Source organism: Palaemon carinicauda, chromosome 33 (genome assembly GCF_036898095.1).
Source record: "Palaemon carinicauda isolate YSFRI2023 chromosome 33, ASM3689809v2, whole genome shotgun sequence".
Taxonomy (NCBI): Eukaryota; Metazoa; Arthropoda; class Malacostraca; order Decapoda; family Palaemonidae; genus Palaemon; species Palaemon carinicauda.
In genome coordinates, this window is record NC_090757.1 from 40,198,498 (window position 1) to 40,213,497 (window position 15,000).

The window sequence follows — 15,000 nt, forward strand, 5'->3', positions numbered from 1 at the left end:
TTTGATCCGATATAATATTCATAATAAAGATTACTATTATCATTATATCGCGAACCGCTAAAATATTAACATATTTTTTTTCTTAGAAATGCATACTATATACACTTTCTTAGTCTTCCAATACGAAGTAATGTTTAAAAGGATAAAAACAACGCTAAATTTCCAATTGAAAATACATTATATAAAATGTTTCCGTAGCAGAGCGTGGTTTCGATCCACGGACCTCTGGGTTATGGGCCCAGCACGCTTCCACTGCGCCACTCTGCTGCCTCAGGGAACTGGGCATTTTACATGATGTGATTAATTTGGACCACAGACACGTTTTCTATCTTCATTAGAGGAGAAAATTTAGAAAAGACGATGGGTTGACGAACTATGAAAGCATGCGAGTTTGGACTGGCATAGATGGACTATAAACAGACGCGAGTGGAAGAACATGTCTGAGGCTTTTGTTTTGCAGAGGACTGGCAGCGGCTGTTAATGATGAGTGTTGGTCTTAAAGCATCTTGCTTTTCCAACTAGGGTTGTAGCTTAGCAAGTGATAATAATAATAATAATAATAATAATAATAATAATAATAATAATAATAATATAATGGGTGTGTGCGCTCGTGTATACAAAGATATATGAGTTCCCCATATCAATAATTCATAAAAGCTATCGTAAACCAAAAAACAGTTAAAATATGAATGTTATAAAAGCAGACTACATCGTCTCGATGTATACTGTAGGACAAGCCTCCTTTTGAACTACTGCCCTGTGAAGCACCAGGTCAATACCATTTCACAGGTCAGTGGTTCCATTACCCAAAGAGTTGGCTTTCCTCATTATTATTATTATTATTATTATTATTATTATTATTATTATTATTATTATTATTATTATTATTATTATTAGCTAAGCTACAACCCAAGTTGGAAAAGCAAGATGCTATAAGCCCAAGGGCTCCACATGGAAAAATAGTTCAATGAGGAAAGGAAATAAGGAAATAAATAAACGATACAAGAAATAATGATAATTGAAATAAAAATTTTAAAAACATTAATAACATTAAAACAGATATTTAATATATAAACTATAAAAGGACTTATTTAAACCTGTTCAACATAAAAACATTTGCTGCGAGTTTAAACTTTTGAAGTTCTAGTGATTCAACTACCCGATAAGGATAATCATTCCACAATTTGGCCACAGCTGGAATAAAACTTCTAGAGTAGTGTGTACTATTGAGCCTCATAATTGACTGCATACCCATTATTACGAACAGGATAGATCTGTCCGGGAAGATCTGAATGTAAAGGATGATCAGAATTATAGAGTAATAGAGTAAAATAATAAAAAGGAATTGGAAGAAAATTGATAACAAGGTATTTTCATAATCATCATGTTCTTCATGATTTGTGAGTATGAAACTTTTACTGTTTTTCTACTTATGTTCATGATATAATACCAGTACTTCCATATGGCCTCATGTAAGACAATAAGTAATTAAAATGAACTAAATGCTGAAAGTTATAAAAAAATTAAATAAATATTTAAATTACCTTTGTCACTATGTTAAAGAGTTTAGAAAATTGCTATGAACTAAATACTGGCAATTATGCAAATTACCCTTGTCACTATATTTAAGAGTTCAAAACACCTGCATTTACTTGATAAAACTCTCACCTCGAATAAAGTGCAAAATACTTGAATATTCAGGTGAAATATTCAGATATAAATCGGGAGTTTAATGTTCTCTGGCTGAAATTCTGACGGTTCTTTCAAACTTTAAATCAAGCAGCTGTCTGGAGCGCGACTACTGTAAAATAATGGAGGGAATATTCGGTGTTGGGTCTGCCGTGGGCTGTAGCTTATTTCTGAAAAGGTTTTTACGTTGGAGTTACAGAAGCAACTTATTTAAAGTTCTCTCAGATTTATGGTTTGGTGATTTGACAGCAAAAGCAAAAGAAATCTGACTCATGAAAATAGATAACACTGTTTAATATTTTTATGGAAGTCTATGTTTTTGCGAAATCATCTGATAGCACACAAATTTATTTTACTTCTCTTCCTTTTGTTTTGCGAAGTTTTTATAGTTTATATATGAAAGATCCATTTTAATGTTGTTACTTCTTGTTACTTCCTTCTTTCCTTTCCTCACGGCTCTATTTTTTCCTGTTGGAGCCCTTGGGTTTATAGCATTTTGCTTTTCCAACAAGGGTTGTAGCTCTGCTAATAATAATAATAATAATAATAATAATAATAATAATAACATTATATAGTATATCAGATCTGATAGAAAGAGGCCAACTACGTTGGTATGAATATGTTAAAAGAATGGAAGATCACAGATACCCAAAACAATTTCTAGAATGGGTTAACAGATGGTAGAAAGCCCGTAGGCGGACTAGGAATTAGATGGAGGGACAACATTAAGATGGCAATTGAGAAACGAGGACCATCTGTACAAGAGATTGAGAGACAACAAATGTATTTGGACAGCACGGAATGGAGATTTTGCAAACGGGGGAAAGACGACTGACAAGCTTCTGGCTTACCTGGCATCAGGTGCGAAAGGTGGTGAGGTGAAAATAATAATAACTGATGTGTTATGTGAAATGATACAGTTACGGTATTCTATTAACATATTATTCCGGAAAATAATTACTAAGTAGCAGAGAAATGTAAGATTTAATGCTTGGGATTATATAATACACATGCTGGTAAAAATAATGTAAGTTGCTGTACAAGTAGCAAAGGAATGCTTTTTTTCTTGCAAGTTTCCTTATTAGCAACAAGATCAATACCGACATGCCATGTATTTCCCACAAAGTAATATACATAATAATACGATTTCGAAGAACGTACAGCAGGCTACATTTTTTAAGAACGCACAGTACATCGATACCAGTAATTTCCATATTTATGACCACAAATTTGGTAAAATTATGGAACGGCAAAAAGAGCAACAGCATTGTTAGATGCCGTAATAGTAGTAGCAGTTGCAGCAACAGCATTGTTAGATGCGGTAATAGTAGCAGGAGTTGTAGCAACAGTATTGTTAGATGCAATAATAGTAGCAGCAGCTGTAGCAACAGTATTGTTAGATGCAGTAATAGTAGTAGAAGTTGTAGTAACAGTATTGTTAGACGCAGTAATAGTAACAGCAGTTGTAGCAACAGTATTGTTAGATCCAGTAATCGTAGTAGAAGTTGTAGCAACAGCATTCTTAGATGCAGCAGCAGCAGTAGTAGTATATTAGTAGTATCAGTAGTAGTAGTAGTAGTAGCAGTGGCATTCTTTTAGCACACTATGCAGGATAATTTTGCAAAGCCGCATCGAAATAATTGGCCTCTTTTCCACCTTAATTTTGGACCTGACCACAAAAGTACACCTTAGACGAGGTAAGGGAAACGCCCACACTCAAAGAAAACGACCAGGTCACTTTCTGTGGTTTGTTACCCTACCTCTAGGTAAAAACCCTCGAGTCTCTCTCTCTCTCTCTCTCTCTCTCTGTTTTCACGGATAAAATATCAAAATTATTTAAGAAAACGGATAAATGTCTGACTATAGAACCTTTTCATTACCACAAAACTATGTTCAACCATCAATGCACAAAAAATAAGGTTGTGTATTATGACATTGATTACTCGAATGTAGCTGTTTGTAGCAATGGTTTCCTTGAATATTATTCCTAAACAAAAAAAGAAATATTTACAAAAAAATATCATCATCATCATCATCATCTCTCCCTATGCCTGTTGACGGAAAGGGCCTCGGTTAGATTTCGCCAGTCGTCTCCATCTTGAGCTTTTAAATCAATACTTCTCCACTCATCCTCTCCTACTTCACGTTTGATAGTTCTCAGCCATGTAAGCCTGGATCTTCCAACTCTTCTAGTGCCTTGTGGAGCCCAATTGAAAGTTTGGTGAACTAATCTCTCTTGGGGAGTGCGAAGAGCAAGACCAAACCCTCTCTATCTACCCCTCACCGTGATCTCCTCCTCATATGACACTAGAGTAAAACATTTGGACATAATTGAAAAGTAATATTATTCTTACACAGCTACATCAACTGAACTCAGCCTCTGAAGATGAAGCAAACTTTAATTTAACTAAGCAATCTCATTATTTTGCTTTAAAGTTAGGTAATTGATTGTCTTTATTTTGGACTTTATTTCATAAAGCTACAAATTAGCTCTGATTATGAGCTCGTATAATTTCTATGAAACTGATGAAACTTTTCTTTGGGTTTTGAATATAGTTAAATTTCATAAAGCTTTAATTTTTTTTAAGGAAAGAAATGGCCTACATTTCTTGAAGTCTAAACAAATATTATGGGTAAAATATCTAAATAATTTTTTTTTTTTAAATGGACAGAGAACATGATCGTTATATAAAAATATTTCTCAAGAATTAGAAAAAAAAAATTCTTAAAATAAAAATAAGTTAAAATTATTCAATTTGACAGTGAAGAGAAATTACATCATTCATTGAGACAACCATAAATATTTTTGATGAATTTAAGAAAAACAAATCTCATAATAGACATATATTAAAAGAAGCTAAAATGATTTATTTTGACTGTGAAGAAAAAAAAATCACAATAGAAATGAATCAAATGAAGCTACAATTACTTATGTTGATTGTGAAGATATATAAAGTAAAATATATTTTATGAATTTGCTATAAATAACTTATAATAAAAATAAATCAAATGAAGCCAAAATCATTCATTTTGTCTGAAGAGAAAAGAAATAAAAAATATTTGATGAATTTGTAAAAAAAAATACTTCTCATAATAGAAATAAAAAAAACGAAGCTAAGATGATTTATTTTGACTGTGAAGAGAAATGACATCACTCCTCAAGAAAACCCCGGATGTATCTAAAAGACCATATTAACCCTTTGCGCACACGCCTTCGTAAAGCAACTAGCGACGCCCTTATTCAGCGTCTATCACCCCATCTTAATTTTATATCTTTGATTTACACTTATTTATAACTATTTTCTCATCTTTCTCCATGATTAGTAATCTTTTGCCGTACCATCTTTGCGTGTTAATATCTTTTTTGCGTATTTTTGTGTTCATCTTACTTGTTTCTAGATGATTTACCCTTATTTTAAATTTTTCCAAATTTGTACCTTTTTACACTTTAATAGCATCATCTCTCTTAAGATAAATCTAATTACTCTTAGATTCATCTTTCCTTCCTTTTCTACCATTTCTTTTCCCTTGCTTACTTCCCTCACATTCAAACTCGCCTGTTCTTCCCCCTTTATCCCTAATCTTTATTGGCCTAGTTTTTTCTACGACACCCGCATTTTTCTATTTATCATCTAATCTGTTTCTCTACGATTCGTACTTTTTCCTGCCTAATCTCACCCGCTATTCAGCCTCGCTTTATCTCCAAGTACGTGTGTGGCGGAGGTGGCGGCGGGAGATGAAAACGTTAATACCTGCAGAACTACGGTTGTTCGGAAGATAAGCCGGATGCTCGGAGTAACTTTTGCGGCAATAGATGGCGCTCATTTAACAGCGTTCTTTTATCGTGTCTTGAAGAAGCAGCAACTCATTCATTAGGGCTTCGGACATATCGCCTATCTACGTCTACGTGTGGAGATTGGAGATGTTTGTAACTCACAGTATTAGCTTCATTCCTTTGGTACTTACATGAGGACCATAATGAGTCTTTACCAAAGGCGATGATTGTAATGTCTGTATAGTATATTGATTATGAATGAAGAAGAAATGTTCATAAAATAGTGAGGAATAAGAAAATTTTCCTGTAATAACTATCATCATTAGGTAAGAATTATATTACTATCACATTAATAGTTGTGGAGACAATAATCATTTTCAAATGAATAATTATGAAGAATTATATGCTGTTATTGACAAATCTCTCCATAAAACGTAAAGGATGAACTGTCTTTTATAACCCCATGAACCTTTTCTTTTGGTATTAAACAAAGGATTAAAATGAAACTGCGCTATTAAGGGAAATTAATCTTGATTAAAAACGTTAATGGGAAATGTTATCTTTATAAACCAAATACATATAGAAAAAAACAATCAATTATTATTATTATTATTATTATTATTATTATTATTATTATTATTACTTGCTAAGCTATAACCCTAGTTGGAAAAGCAGGATGCTATAAGCCCAAGGGATCCAACCGGGAAAATAGCCCAGTGAGGAAAGGAAACGAGGAAAAATAAAATATTTTTAGATTAGTAACAACATTGAAACAAATCTTTCCTATATAAACTAGAAAAGCTTTAAGGAAACATAAGGAAGAGAAATAAGATAGAATAGTGTGCCCGAGTGTATCCTCAGGCAAGAAAAAAAATATGTCCAAATGTAAACAAAATTTCTCTACCAGAGTTATCGTTTATATAGGAATTTACAATCAATTAAAACTAATCATCCATACATACAGATGACTATACACCTATGCACTTAGTCTGTACATCCATATACGTCTTCAAAACATGTTCCCTCATGGTTGAATAGAGTTATGGGATATAGAGTAGAACCAAGCCCATATGATGGATTTAGTTTACCATACGGAGTTAAGAGCCAGGGTTCAGCGACTTCAAACGGGCCATGAACCAAATGATTAGAGCCAGGATGGCAACATCTTTCGGCATTCTTATGTGCAAAGATTACAATGATTAGAAAACAAGGTTGCCATTTTAGCGATCTGATGTTCAATTCAATTTATTCATTAATGTTTAAATTATCATCATCATCAGCTATTAGCGTGCCTTTTTCCCATTCGTATGGGGTAACACGGTTGCCTTCTTTTTGAAGGACTTAGCTTTGGCTTATTATGTGAACTCGCAAAATAAGACATTATGTTAAAGATATTATGACTTGGTAGATATATATATATATATATATATATATATATATATATATATATATATATATGTATATATATATATATATATATATATATATATATATATATATATATATATACACACACATATATATATATATATATATACATACATACATATATATATACAGTATATATATACACATATATACATATATATAATGTATATTATATATGTATATGTGTATATATATACACACCCATACATATATATATATATATTATTTATACATATATATATATACATATATATATATATATATATATATATATATATACTGTATCTATATATACATAGCCCATATATAAATGTATATATATATGCACACACCCACACACACACACACATATATGTATATATATATATATATATATATATATATATATATATATATATATACGTCTAAATAGATATAGATATATATGTGATGGTATGTACACACACACACACACACACACATATATATATATATATATATATATATATATATATATATTTATATATATATACATATATATTTATATATATATATATATATATATATATTTATATATATATATATATATATATATATTTATATATATATATATATATATATATATATATATATATATATTTATATATATATATATATATATATATATATATATTTATATATATACTGTGTATATATATATATATATATATATATATTTATATATATATGTATGTATATATATATATATATATATATATATATATATATATATATATATATATATCTTTAAGTTATTGGCAAGCATATGGCCATGAACATGAGGACATATAGGTCCTCTCCCGGAGCAAAGATTACTTCTGTCTAAGAAATCTTCACTTTTCGATCTTGAAAATAATACGAGGCAGTCATAGCAAAATTTTGGCATACATTCATTGTGAAGGGAAATGTTTTTTCTATCTATTAGTAAGCCCCAGACATGAAAATTGTTTTGTTGATGTTGTCTTAGATTGTTTTGTTAAGTGAAGACACAGGGTCTTTCTTCATAGCAGCCAGTACATGTAGACAAAATATATCCTTAATCGATAAGTCCTTGGGCTTGTAGCTTAGATGATGATGATGATGATAAAAAAAAAAAAATAATAATAATAATAATAATAATAATAATAATAATAATAATAATAATGAATAATAATAAATAATAATAATGACAATGAATATAATAATAATAATAATAATAATAATAATAATAATAATAATAATAATAATAATAATAACAACAACAACAACAGACTATAAAATCCAGAGAAATATAAGACTAATAAATTCCCAACGGGGAACATCCAAAGAATAAGCTAAGAGAAGCGATGGAAGTGTTGAGAAATAATATCAATAAAGACGATCCCCCAATAAGGTATGTTACGTAGCTGTTGCAGAGAAAAGAGAGAGAGAGAGAGAGAGAGAGAGAGAGAGAGAGAGAGAGAGAGAGAGAGAGAGAGAGAGATTCTTTACTTGTTCACCATCTATGGAAGTAGAAATTATTACCCACGTCAATAAATACATCAGAATGTACCTGATAACACAGCATCATATCATGCCACGTATCGTACAGGGGATGGACGTGACTTATTTCCCGTCATATTTCAATAAGGGAAAAAAACTGAGTCCTGTAAAACACGGTTGGGACGTGGGAAGAAAACCCTTCAAATATGGGAAGAGACAAAGGTCAAGAGTTTTATAAGAGTTTTATAGTTGGGTCGAGATATAGAAAATAGATAGGAAATAATACTTGCATCCTAAAATACACATGGTAAATGGTAATAGTGATAGGATGCTAAATATATATTGAGAAGTAAAATAATAAACGAAATCTATAAAACCCATACTTAGAATATCGATAAATTATAATTATTTTAACAACAACAAGAACAACAACAACAACAACAACAACAGTAATGATAATAAAAATAATAATAATAATAACAAAAATAATAATAATAATAATAATAATAATAATAATAATAATAATAATAATAATAATAATAAACAGACATCAAAAGGGACGCTAATAATAATAATAATAATAATAATAATAATAATAATAATAAAATAATAATAATAATAATAATAATAATAATAATAATAATAATAATAATAAACAGACATCAAAAGGGACGCTAATAATAATAATAATAATAATAATAATAATAATAATAAAATAATAATAATAATAATAATAATAATAATAATAATAATAATAATGTAAGACTAAGATAAAATGAAAAATTGAAACAATAAAACAGACTCCACACAGGAGTTGGGCGATGCCGCCCTAGGCTTTTGGGACACACAACGAGGACACACGAAGACGCATCAGAGGCTATAAGAAAAAGAAAGGGAACAGTGGTGGGCAGCGAGTAATTTATCACCCTCTACGAGCAATAAATCAAACTCTGGACTGATACAGGTTATCCCTGGTGCATATAAAAAAAGCATTGAATTGACACCACGCAGGACTCCATAAAGGATTCAGTGCCACTCCTCCTTTCGTGATCTCAAGAGGACGTAGGAGGAAGAGGAGGATACGTTACTTACCCCGTGGTGTTTAGCTTAGGGGTCTAGGTTGGGGAAAAGGCCGACGGGAGGGGAAATAAATGCTTATTTGATCTAGTTAAGGCCCAGATAAAAGTAGGGTAAAGGATAGACGATGACTAGTTATTCAGTGATGAACATTTTAAGGGGAAACTAGTGCCCCTATATAGTTAAGAATAACCAAATAGGTAATGGAGTTTAAGGGGGGAGGGGGGTTAAATAGCATCCAATGAAGCTATTGTGCTGGTTGTGAGGGGGGAAGGGGGAGGTTTAAAAAAAAAAACGGCAAATCATTGGAGATTACTAAAATATCGCACTTAAAAGCTAGAACTTCATAGGAAGAGTGCAAATCTGGAACAATATCCAATCTAAGCAATCTTGAAGTAGCCAATATTCGCTGAGTAATAATCAAGGGGAGAAATGCCCTAGATAGTGATGAAATAGTCTTTGCTTTTTATATATCCTAATAAAAAAAATGATTAGATTGAGATAAGGAGTACGACTAAAAGAGGGTATAGCTCGTTAAAAAAAAGAAAATAATAACAGGACCTTAATATACATTTTTTAAAATACGGAAATGAATTAAATTGAGCATAATGAAATATGTAACCTAATTTCTCAAGAGCAGCAGTCATGTTTATCTGAAACATTTTTGCTATATTTGATCTACATCTTGTTTTACTGTTTTTTCTTCTGTGTGTTGGATACTCTTAAAATGAGAGTCCTTGGATGTCTAGTGGTTTTTCATTTCCTTCTCTTTTCCTTTCTCTTCAGCTTTAATCTTCATCCTCAAGATCATGGTTACTATCCTCTTCGAAAATAGACCTGTTCGTATTGTTATAAATTTTCTTATTCTTTGGTCCTTTCCCCGTACTGGGTTGCTTTCTCTGTTGGGGTCCTATGATTCTTTACATTCTGCTTTCCATTTAAGTTTGTAGCTTAGCTTAGAAGAAGAAGAAGAAGAAGAAGAAGAAGAAGAAGAAGAAGAAGAAGAAGAAGAAGAAGAAGAAGAAGAGGAAGAGGATGAAGAAGAATGAAACGCAATATAGAAAACCTATCAAACACACGTCCTTAAAATATAATGTTCATGAAAAACTTGAAGAATATACGAAAGGTCAGAAGAGATTAATGTTGTGTGTCTCTACATCATAATCACAGATTCAAAATTAATTCGTTCATACATTTTATTGTAAAAAAAAAAAAAAAAAAAAAAAAAAAAAAAAAAAAAAAAAAAACAGTAATTATTTGTAACGGTTGGGTAACTTTACCTAAATCCTCGTATTTGTTTTCAATAAATAAATTCATATTACATTTACTTAATTAAGAAATAATTTAGCAAGTTTCTTCTATCTACATACAGTAATTGTATATTGTATTTATTCAACAATGGCCAGCTTTATAAGAGTCTAACTTGTCTCGCTGGCCTGATAAATCTCCTTTTAAAAATAATTACCCTCAAATTCTATTTAATAAGCAATTGAAAGAAATATTAAACTTTTATTACACTTTTATTAAACTTCTCATGACAAACATATCTACGCAACAAACGTACTGTACGATCTTCTCTTAATTAACGAATAGAAACCTCATTGCTAATTAATTACATGCACATCAATAACAAGAGTTAATCACCATCAAATTAGTGTCGATCTGTTGCCAGAAAATTTAATGATCATCATATAGGAAAATCAAAAACATGCATTGAAACGAACTGAAGGTCATGACCTTAAAGCTATATACCAAACCATTGGTCGCATTCAAATCACGTATGCCACTAGGTCTCATAATTTGCTTGCATAAATTTACTGCACTGCATATTCAACAGGTAAAAGCCATAAAAGTCTGTGCAATGCACAGCTATTTATAGATATGACAGGAAACTTACCTTGATGTGTATACGCCCATTGTCTGGACTTGTTTTCGGGTCAGTAATGTTCACTGCATCAATAGATTGATTGGTGGATTAATCGAATGATTAAAAGTTTACCCGATATTAAACAGAGCGAGTTTCTTTTGTTAATAGCAGATACGTAAAAGCACGACAAATCTGTTTCTATACCATTGAAACAACTGCTTAACAATATTTATATTTCACTGTTAACCCAAAACTTGAAGGAAGTACCCAAGTAGTTATTCAACCCCTGTTCAAATGTAAATGTTATAAGTACTATTTTATTCTTGGGCATCTCTTGTGTGTGTGTGTGTATATATATATATATATATATATATATATATATATATATATATATATATATATGATTTTATGCATATATAATATATATATATATATATATATATATATATATATATGATTTTATGCATAATATATATATATATATATATATATATATATATATATATATATATATATATATATGATTTTATGCATATATAATATATATATATATATATATATATATATATATATATATATATATATATACCATGTTTATAACAAAATATGCTAAAGTATCACAAATATAACTGTCTATAACTTTACAAGTAAAAAAAGCAGTATGTTACAACCGTTTCCTATTAGATCCCAAATAAATCGAACAGGTATCTACGCTACTGATAATTACAACCGGATGTGATTAATCGTTGGGTGCTCAGCCGGAACGCTTTATTATTATTATTATTATTATTATTATTATTATTATTAGCCAAGCTACAACCCTAGTTGGAAATGCAAGATACTATAAGCCCATGGACTCCAATAGGGAAAAATAGCCCAGTGATGAAAGGAAATAAGGAAATGAATAAATGATGAGAACAAGTTAACAATAAATCATTCTAAAACAGTAACAACGTCAAAATAGAAATGTCCTTATGTAAACTATTAACAACGTCAAAAACAGATATGTCATATATAAACTTTAAAAAGACTTATGTCAGCCTGGTCAACATAAAAACATTTGCTCCAACTTTGAACTTTTGAAGTTCTACTGATTCAACTACCCGATTAGGAAGATCATTCCACAACATGGTAACAGCTGGAATAAAACTTCTAGAATACTGTGTAGTATTGAGCCTCATGATGGAGAAGGCCTGGCTATTAGAATTAACTGCCTGCCTAGTATTACGAACATGGGTTGTATTGCAAAATTTGGAGCAAAAATAATCAAAAGAAAAGATAAGAAATAATAGTAGAGATAAGGTAAGAAAATTTAAAATGCGTAAACACCCTGTCAAGTCAAAACAAAAAATGTAAAAAGATAAACCTGGCCACAAAACAATGCAAGAACCAATGAGAAAAATCTAAGATCAAAAGCAAAGAATAATAATCGAAATAGAAAAAAAAAGATAAAAGGATCTAAGTGGACTAAAAACAAAATAGCCAGACACCGATTTAACGGGTTAAGAAAAAATAAACAAGAATTAAAAGTGAACATAAGGAAAGAAAAATTATAGAGTAAAAGAAAAACCACAAAATAAAAAGAGAAAAAAAGAGACATCCTGGAGAAAAAAAAAGTAGAATTTGAGATAGAATAAAAGATGAATAGCACTAACTGGTCTAGAAACAAAACATCCAGCCGTGGCTAAAGAAATACACAAAAACGTTAAAGATACAATTAACAAGAAAATAAAAAGTAAAAGAAAAATAAGCTGCTGTTGTATTAAATTAGTATATATACTTTTACCTAAATAAAATTGTGGCTAAACAAAACTTTACATCACACTTTCTAGCAGTCAACTTTCCAAACTATTCCCTAACATGGTTAGCTAACTGTCCTCACTCTTCTTTCAACGGTTTTTTTTTTTTTTCATTTGTCTTTTTATCAGCTACATAAAATTAAGTGACCAAGAACATGAAAGTGAAGAGGAACAAAAAAAAAAAAAAAAAAAAAAAAAAAAAGAACATGAATTCAACTGGACGGGTATATCAGGATCACTTGCCACCCCCCCCCCCATCCCCCCCCCATCCCCCCCCCACAAAAAAAAAAAAAAAAAAAAAAGGCGTCCAATTGAGAAGACTTATGCAACCACCACCTTCAAAGGCGTTGATCATGATCTGCGTTAACAAGGTCCATTGAACCTAATAGGACCCTGGAGAAACAATAACAACAACAACAGTAACAACACTCTCTCTCCAGTTGTCGTTCCGACTGGAGATAACGCGCCGTAAAAGAGGAGGACTGTCATCGGGTGATGCTAATGTGTGTGGGAGAGAGAGAGAGAGAGAGAGATGTGCGCAGCTGATGCTCCATCATGCTCTTGTCTCAATTATGGATGTTGTGATGATGATAATAATAATCTTAATAATAAAGTAACAATACCAAACATTATTATTATTATTATTATTATTATTATTATTATTATTATTATTATTATTATTATTAAAAAGAACAAATATTTAGAGCTAACGAGGCAGTTTTGAAAACATTAGCTTTCATTTAAGGATTGCTATAATATAACATAGGCTCCGTCAATACCGTAATCTTTTAAGATATTCATAATAATGACGTCGATACCTTTAAGATAATGAAAAGCAATTTAATCACCTTGGTTACCGTAGGAAACTGATTTTATTTACATGGATGGTGCTTTAAAATATTGGCTTTTCAATAAAAGCCAAGATGCAGTTGTTAATAAGTTTTTTTTTTTTCGAAAGAGGCGAAGTCAAAAACTGTAAAAGAAAAACAGCAACTGCTTCAGTTATTGTATATTTTAAAGAAAGATAATATATATTTTCATTTTTTGAAATGGGCTTTCGTCCCTTGTGTGATAGACAAACTCATCTACACTATATTCTCCCCCACCATAAAAAAAAGAAACCCCCACAAAAAAAAAAAAAAAAAAAAAAAAAAAAAAAAATTCCAACCTAATAAATAAAGAGTATAAATCAAGCACAGTTGTAAAATGCAACAAGAGCTAAACGAAAAAACAGCCAAGCACTAAAATACAAAATACCCCATAAACAAGATGTAGTCATGACATTATCAACAAACTGAGAAAAAATGTCAACACCAAAATATGTATACGCAAAAATAAACAGCATAAAAGCTGTGATATCCATAATTACCCCAAAGAATCAAGGACTTTCGAATGATTTCAAATTATTCGAAAAAGACTTTAAATGAGACAGTGGAGATTCATCGCTTATATACAAGGCCTAGTCACCATTTTTATTTTTGGAGGGGGTGCCAAGGGGGTCTGGGGCGGGTTTGAACAACTGAAAATTCATGCACAAAAACAACAGCATAAAAGCCGAGATTACTATAATTATTGTAATAATCAGTTAAGCTACAACCCTAACTGGAAAAGCACGGTGCTATAAGCCCAGGGGCTCCAACAGGGGAAATAATCCAGTGAGGAAAAGAAACAAAGAAAAATAAAATATTTTCAGAACAGTGACATTGAAAATAATATCTCCTATATAAATTATAAAATCTTTAACAAAACAAGTGGAAGAGAAAGAATGGTTAAGGTTAAATCGAAGTTTCTCACCTTATTCGTGAATCTGATTTCCTCAAATTGTTCGTAAATCGAAGTTTCTCAATTTATTCGTAATTCGAAGTTTCTCACATTATTCATATATC

General features: G+C 30.7%; 1 protein-coding gene and 1 non-coding gene across 3 annotated transcripts in view; both read right to left on the minus strand.

The window, feature by feature from the left end:
• LOC137625936 (multiple epidermal growth factor-like domains protein 6) overlaps window positions 1–15,000 on the minus strand; it is a 487,305-nt gene that overhangs the window by 138,780 nt on the left and 333,525 nt on the right. The gene's annotated exons all lie outside the window — the stretch shown is intronic.
• TRNAM-CAU (transfer RNA methionine (anticodon CAU)) lies at window positions 196–267 on the minus strand. Its single transcript has one exon. It is a non-coding gene; the product is annotated as a tRNA-Met (tRNA).